The sequence below is a fragment of the Athene cunicularia genome (genome assembly GCF_003259725.1).
Source record: "Athene cunicularia isolate RWA chromosome 1 unlocalized genomic scaffold, athCun1 chr1_part2, whole genome shotgun sequence".
NCBI lineage: Eukaryota > Metazoa > Chordata > Aves > Strigiformes > Strigidae > Athene > Athene cunicularia.
In genome coordinates, this window is record NW_020799092.1 from 25,623,845 (window position 1) to 25,632,354 (window position 8,510).

General features: G+C 38.2%; 1 protein-coding gene across 2 annotated transcripts in view; it reads left to right on the forward strand.

The window, feature by feature from the left end:
* Positions 1 to 613: 613 nt before the first annotated feature.
* The window catches only part of LRP6 (LDL receptor related protein 6), a 106,664-nt gene continuing 98,767 nt past the window's right edge, over positions 614 to 8,510 (forward strand). The window contains exon 1 of one of the 2 annotated variants that reach the window (XM_026867898.1): positions 614 to 1,008. The gene's annotated coding sequence lies outside the window, so the exon portion shown is untranslated. The remainder of the gene's footprint in view (positions 1,009 to 8,510) is intronic. The other variant, XM_026867897.1, reaches the window with a different exon arrangement.

The window sequence follows — 8,510 nt, forward strand, 5'->3', positions numbered from 1 at the left end:
CTGCCCAACCAAAACATCCCCGTGTTACCAACGCTGTGCCCAGCACAAATCCAAAACACAGCCCCGTACTAGCTACTCTGAAGAAAACTAGCGCTGTCCCACCCAAAACCAGGACGGTGGCTTTGATAACTTGACATAAATTATGCTTTTATAGAAATGGGGTGTATATTACTAAATTCAAGCAAAAAAATATGAATCTTTGCTCAGATGGGCCAGTGCAGAGTGCTTAGAAAACTGCTTTACTCATGTATTTCAGATTCTTATTTAAACATCCTTCTCTACAGAACAGTGTCATTTGGGCACTTCAAACCCCTGTTTTTCTTTGTTCTTTCCCCTCTTCTTTAATCTTATTTTAATAATGCACAGCCCAGAATAATGAGCTGCCCATTACAAAGTTACCATCTTGAGCTGTAGCACTGTTGAAAGGCTTCAAGTCAGTGCTTTTTAGTCAAACTTCAAAATGTCCCCCTACCTGTTTTTTTTATTTTTTATTAAAAATTTCTTAAATTAGTAGTTACGGCCTGATGCACGGTTGTAATGCAAGTTCTACTTAATATGAGTGGTGTTAATGCATCTGTCTGTGTCCCCCCACCCCTTATTTTTCCCCCTTAAAGCTGCCCCGCTGTTGCTGTACGCGAACCGACGTGACCTGAGACTGGTGGATGCTGCGAACGGGAAGGAGAACGCCACGGTGATTGTGGGTGGCTTAGAGGACGCAGCAGCAGTGGACTTCGTGTTTGTAAAGGGGTTGATATACTGGAGTGATGTCAGTGAAGAAGCCATTAAACGAACAGAATTCAATAAATCTGGGAGTGTACAAAATGTGGTCATTTCTGGACTTCTGTCACCTGATGGGCTGGCATGTGACTGGCTGGGAGAGAAATTGTACTGGACAGATTCTGAAACAAATCGGATTGAAGTTTCTAATTTAGACGGATCACTGAGAAAAGTTTTGTTTTGGCAAGAATTGGATCAACCCAGAGCAATTGCCTTAGATCCTGCAAGAGGGTAAGTCTTTGTTAAAATAGTTACAAATATTAAAACTTGAGCTACTTTTTGTTTGTTGAATGATTTTAAATAAGTGATGGTACTGTTAATGAAGCTATGCTAAGACATTCTGCATTATTTGCTGCTTTTTCTAGTGTGATTTGAAAACAATTTGCACTTTTGAAATTGCAGTCATATTGCTTTGTGAACAACTAGAAATCATCAGACTTTAAAACAGTACTAGAAACTTATATTGGCAGTAGTGCAGAAGGTGAACAGAAATGGAGAAGTTTTAACGTAAAACCCGAGATAATCTGCTTGAAAAGGCCATCAGTTGCCTGTGGACAGACTTGTGGCTCTCTGCCAATATCAAGTAACGGAATTTTTTGGAGCTTTGTTCATTGTTGATATTCATGCTTTATTGAAACAGCCGAAGAAATGAGAGAAATCAGTGCACTGTATTAATAACAGTTTGAGACATGTTTTAGCACTTAACCAGAACGTTTGCAGAAGGGTTCCTCTCCCCGCCCTTGAGGAAACTTTTGTTTTAAAAAGTCTTGTGTTTTGGCTTTACCCTGTTCTAGGACAGATCTAATTCCTCTCAGCTCTCATTTCAGTCCCTGGACGTGACCTACAGTATCATCTTTTTGTTCTGTTCTTAGGACAAAGCCATGGTTGCCAGAAATGTGGTGGTTTTGGTGATGTCATATAAATGGCAAGCTTGAGGTTTCCCCATAGGTGGTCACCTGTGGTAAAGTGACTGGCTCTCCTGAAGTGAAAGGCTAATGGAATATCCTTGATGCTGTGTAATCTTTTGATAGTTTTTTTTTAATCTGTAGTACAGATCTTATATTATATTATATTTTGTTCCCTGAACAAGCAAGAAAATGAGTCTATTGTACTACCATTTCATGTTTTCTGGGGGGAGAGAAATCAATGCATTCTTTCTTTGGCAAGATGAGGGTTGTTTTAGCTGCTTTCAGCTTTTTTACATTATAGTTTGTTGAACTTGTGTGTTTCAGTCTCTTCCTCCAAAAGAAGAAGGTCTCTTTGTAAAATATGGCTTCTTTACTGAACTACATAGAAATATCATATCTTGAATATTTTCTTCCACATTTTCAATAGACTCTTGACAACATATAAACGGGAAATATGTTTCTTTTGCATTACTTGTTATTTCCAGCTTTGGAAATAACAAAAGGATGGATTTATGCTTTTCCTATCTCTCTGCAACTTATTGGAGCCAATGATACAGTTAGTTTGATTTTTATTAGATTCTAAAACAATTTAAGAGAATGCAAGAAAGGATGTATAATGCTTATGTCCCTTTCACCCACCATCCCAAAACTGAGAGAGAAAAAGGAGGAAAAACACTCTGGCTTGTAATCAGGGAGACTGAGATCCTTCTTAGTTAGGAATAACATACATGTGTCAAACCACTTGGTCTTTTTTTAGAAGAGTATTTGTATTTTCTGAATCTGTACAGTAATATGCTCAGGGATCAAAAGGAGATGATTGCATATTCTTGCACTCTTTCATAATACTTTACACAGAGGAAAGTACCAGAAGAAAAATGAAATAGATCAAAGGTAAAGTGAACTCATAACCTTATCCATACTGATGATCTGTTAAAGCAGTAGGAGTAAACACTTAAACATGCCTAGATTTAAACAAAACAACTCAAAAACCCCAAACACCACCCCCCCTCTTCACAAAGCAAACAAAGAAACCCCAACCAAAACAAAAAACCCTTCCAACAGCTGTAATTGAAGGACAAAATTTTTTTTTTTTTCCTAAACATTTGTAGAGGTCGCTTCTGAAGTAGTTATATGAAGGGTATGTTTTAGGAAGGTAATACGGTAATAGATCTACTTTCTGTTTTACCATGTTGCAGTTGCAAAAATTGCAATTCTCATATGCGGTTTTATGACAGAAAACCTCTCAGCTTTCAGTAAATCTGATTACATTTCAGAATGGCCTCCAAAGCTTGAAACATAGCTAGAAGGGTGGCATCAGCACAGGGATGTAAATTAAAAAAACATTTAAAATTCCCAAGCCGTTCTTGTATTCACTAATATTTACAATTTTTTTAGTCCTGTAAATGTCTTGGTTTCACACTGTTGCCTGGCAGACGGTGGTAGCAATAAGCCATAAAAGGATCTAAGAGTGGTTAATAAAATCTGAAACTTGGAAAAGCAAAACCCCTCTCATTTTCCTGCAGTCTAATCCATCTGCTATTATGCTCAGTTGATGATTATTCCAGATAGAGTTTTATAAACTCTTACAATTCATGAAAAGAAATTATTTAGCAGCAAAATTTACACAAAGGTCATCGTTACCCACCAGTTCAATTTTTCATTAGTTTATTTGTCATACGTAGTTGATCTAAAGTAGCATACATTGAGTATTTCAGGCGAAGTTGATTTAAGTATCAAACTACTCATCTGTTCTGTGCTTGTGTGTGCATGTGTATTATATGTATCTTAATGAAAACGTGGGAACGCCTCCTTCGAAATGAAAAGTTAAGATCAGTATATGCTAGCACTAATATGTAGTCACAAATAATATATTTTCTTGGCAGTGTCCCATGTAGAAAAAATTAGATGTTTCATCAACACTCTGGTCTTTTTAGCAACCTGTCAGCTGTAGGATGCTCACTGGTCATCCTCTGAAGGTCACTACCCAGTTCAGTTATGAGGAATATAATTAGACTTTTTCAGAGCATGCTACAATAGCAGTAGGGGTGATTAAATAGTAACGGGTTTGGGTAGCCTTTGCCTCTGCCAAAACCATCGGTTAATTGTGTGTGATACGTGTAACTGAAATACCGGAGTAGAAGTTAGACTAGGTTCCTGTGTCTGTTATCAATAATGGGAAATGTAATACATTTACTAACGGAAAATATTTCTCAGTTGGTAACTGAGACACAGCGGCCAAGTCTAATTTTTACTCTGGTATTTTTGTCTAGGAAGCCATCAGAATCTAAAATGTCTAGACTCCTCTTACTGGCCATCTCCTGTGAACATTTTGAGGTTTGAGCTTCTCATTTCTCATGTAATATACTCCAACTTACTTTTTTCTATTTTAGTTGTCTAGATACTCAACAAAAATATTGTGTGTGTATACCAGGAGAAAGGAGAAGGGGCTTCAGATGAAGAGGAAGGGAATGGGGTGCTTGTTCAGCCTGCTTTTGAAGTGAGCCCAGGGGATTTCAGGGCAGTTGCAGAAAGGCTTCTCTGTCCTGGTTGTCGTTTCTGAAACTTCTCATTCCTGGCCTGTCTTAAACAGGAGACCCTCTTAATAAGATCAGCAGGTGGGAATAACACATACTCTGACAATTTAACGATGATTTTTTGCTAGGGGAGGGCCTGGTGTTAGACCACCAAGTGCAGGAGGGCACCAGATTTAGGAACTGCTCACGTGAAAGTTGAGCAAGTGGAAGAGAAGTTTTTCTGTTTCAGAACTCAAGATGACAAAAATGGCATCATCTCTTCAGATTCTTGAGCAAGTATGGCTTGAAAATGCTGTGTTGTGTATTTGGACTGCTGGTTTCTTGTTATTTTTTAAATTTGTACAGCCTTTTTGTCCTCAGGGAAGAGATTTCACTGTCATTGTTACAGTTCCCTCAAAATTACCCTTTAGACAACTTGATCAGCTTTCTTCATAAGCAGCACTATCAAAATGAACTGGCTTTTCTCACTTCTAGATATATTGTTCACCACAAAGGGAATTTTAAGTGCCTCCTAGAAGTGCTGACTAATTGCTTACTTTTCAGGACATGTTTTAAATCAAGTGACTCTATAGAGTTACCTTAATTGTTAAACTCTTGTAAAGCTTTCGGGTTGTAAAGGTTTTCAGTTAATGAATGGAATTAGAGTACAAAGGGCTACAACACTTTTTATGACAGCTGAAGTTGATTTCTGGATGGAGTACTTTGCAGGTTGGGCAAGATCTTCAGATTTAACACATACCCTTCCCCCAGCAGACTTTTCTCTTATTTTCTTCATGCAAAGCCTTTGCAGGGAATACATATACTTTTCCTACTTTATGAGCCTACTTCTTTTGTTTCTTTCAAAGTTGGAAACTTGTGTCTCACCATGTCAAGCACAAAAGCAATTGTAATACAGGCCTTGCATCTGCACATCATAAAAAAAGATTAATGGAAACTGGTAGAATTTGTTGCAGTGGTAGATGTTATACAACAACATAAGGAAAGGAAAACGGGTAGTTCTAATAAGTTACAGCATTTTGATTTGGTGAAAAAACATTTTAAAAACGTAAAAAAATCAGAAATTTTCTTTATAAATTTACCCATTCAGCGAAGGGTTTTTTATTTGAATGCAAGTTAATATTATATAAAATGGCACCTTAGATGTAAATTCCCCAAATAATGCAAATAACTGAAGACTTTCATAGCTTCTCTTGCTTGATGCCACCTCTCCCTTGAGCAGATTGCTTCCGGCTGCAAATCTACTGCTGCTCTGCTCATACTAACATATTTCATGGGCAGCAGATTAGTGCACTCAGCTAATTGTTTGCTCTATAGCCTGGCCTGTGCAGTAAGGAGTTAATTTTGAGATTTTACAGGCATCTTATGTGCGAGTGTTAAGCTGATATGAAATCTGCACACTGCTGTGGTGTTGGCATGTAGGTTTATAAGGTGTGTTTAATCTTTCTTCACCTAAGAAGTCTCTGTTGATCAGAAGATGATGTTGGTTGCAAATACATCACTAAATTCTGGTAACAGCTAGGATATTAAGCAAGCCAAAAGGTATTTTTTTGTGACTTAAAGATAACGAAGCTAGTGCAAAAGATTGCGGTAGTATTGCACAGGTTGTCGTGTCACACTGCATCAGGAGTGGCCTGTCTTGGCTCTGGAGCTGCATGTAACTCTTGGAAGATATAAAATAGAGCACCGGTGTCACTAAGCATGGGTGACTACAAATCAGAGAAGACTGCCTAGGCCAGGATTATACTGCATGATTCAAAACCCAACAGAGTGCAAAGCAGCGCTTCATCCCGCGAGACGCTGGCGTGGCATCCAAAATGTCCTCGCCATCTTCTGCCCCAGAACTGCAGTAACTCCCTCTGCTTCTTGAAGTAGGTGTTTGGGATTTGACTCTTGGTCTTGTGAAGATCTTTGTGGCTTCTGGGAACAAGATCAGATGCTATTCACTTACTGTAATAGCCTTGAATATTAACTCTAGGGGTATTTTTAGTGTGTGGTGGTTTTTTTTTTTGGTTTTGTTTTAATCTCATTGACAGCCTGTTCAATTTGTAAGGTTCTTTCACAAAACTTCGCAAGGTTTGGTTGAGATTTATCATGTATGGTTTGTGTGATGCAGATTTCCAGTCCAATGCTAGGGTATTTCACTGTGGCTAGATGGTAAAATTGTAAAGGTGTCATTTTATTGCACAGCTCAAAATGGTGATTTCTTTCTCCTCTTCTCTTTTTGCCTCATCTGAAGGAGAGGGTGAAGGAAGGTAACCAGAAAGTATCCAGAAACCCACATATTTAAAACAGACTGAAGGTTTGAGAGGTGACCTCTCTTGTAAATCTTGCTGTGCTGGTTTTAGATGTTACTGCCATTGACTGCCTATCCTCACCCAACGTACTGCCAGAGGTTGCCAGGAACTCAGAAGAACTCAGAGGAACACATTCACTAATATATTTTTCTAATTTTCAGGCCATTTACCTAGTTTTTTTTCTCTGTGGAATGAGATGGGAGAGATTTGGCTTGTTAGAAATCAAATTAGAGTGCACAGAATCGATTTGTGCAGGACAAACATTTTTCTTACAGGCTCAGATATCTTAAAGATAGAGATGTTTTTAGCTGTAGGCAAGTTAGAAAATAGCCTTTCATCTGTACCTCCTTCGTTCGGTGCTTGGGCTAGAAAACAAGACTGTGGACCGGATCAGTTGAGGGCTGTGCTTTCCCATCTGCCAAGTTCCCTCTGAATAAGCAGCATCTTGAAACGCTGTAGGGTTTGTCAAAACACCAATTTCTGTTTTTCTAAGCTTTTTTTTCCGCTTTGTGGCTTCAATTTTGGACTTGTTCTGGTGAGGCATGTGAATATGGGGATATTTAAATGACAGGCTGTTGACAATTTACGGTAACATTCAAGAGAATGATTTGACCTGTCCCTTAACATGTACCTCACTTCTGTGGTGATAAGGGTGATGAGAATTAGTGAACATTATGTAACTTGCTGTAAAGTATCAATGTATACTTCAGATATTTGCATGCGGTGTTTGTTTAATAAGTTAGAACTAAGTATTTAAGCTGAGGTGGTAATTTCTGGTCTGCTTGAATAACTTCTGGTGATGAGTCTTTGGGCATGGTTCTGTTTATCTGCATTTTCAGTCCCTGCAATTATAACTTAGCATCTAAGTCTAGACTATGAAGACCTGTTGTATTTTAAAAAATAAATTGTTAACAAACAAGTTTTCAGTAACAGCATTTTGAATGAAGCTTTATGCCGAGTGAACACAAGGAAAATGATTTTTAGAATAATGATTTTAGACTTCTGGTAAGCATTACTAGCTAGACGTTAATTAAAAAATGTTTGTTCACACACTTTTAAAAATTAAAATGATCCTAAGACAACTTTTAATAACTATTAACAGGAACTCAAAGGGGCTGTATTAATTTACAGCAGCAAATTATAATCTGATATATTGTTCACTCTGTGTTCTTGCTTGAGAAGTTCAAAGTTACGTTGCTGTTAAGGAAGCAGAGCGGCTTTAAAGGAACATCCATGTTCTGGAGAAGGGGCCACAGTAAAAAACAAATAATCGTTTTCTCTCCCCATATATAACTTGCATAACTTGGTGGTGTTTGCCAGAAAATCGTTACTTCAGAACCCATGACATCTAATAAGACTTGTAGGAGAGAGCTTTCGATTGCTCGCTAAAACCATTGCAGCTGACTCAGCATAATCATTGCAAATTGCTGCAAGAAATTATTTTTCTACTTCATTTTAGGGAAGTTTTGTTTGTAATCTCTTTACTCTTTCGAGGCAGGATATTTTAGAAGGGTTGTTTTTTTTTTTTTTCCGGAAATGCTCATGATCCTTAACACAGTGTGTGTTAAAAAAGAAATTTATTGGCAAAATTAGCCTTCAGCAAATACAGCTCCTTACAGCGTGGTTTAAACTCTTGTTATTAATCCTGCGACCATCTTCTTCCCTTTCTAAATAAGATTCACTGTCAAAAGCACGTTTTCTACCATAAACTGAGATTATACTCACAATTCTTGCTGCAGTGTATCAGTCAACATGTTGTACACCCCATGAGTGCGTTTGCAGCAGAAATGTGTAATGTAGGCTCAGCCTGAGTCTGAGAGGAGCGTGATAGTGTCTGGCCTTACCATTAAGGACTCTGCTTATTCATGACCTTGTGGAGTGTGCAGGTGGAAAGAGGGATGCAGGAAGACAAAATCTTATGTTTTCTTCATTTAAAAATCAAGATATGTTTTCTTGGTTGTGGGTTGGGTCCGCCCCGTCCTGTCCCCCCCCCCCCC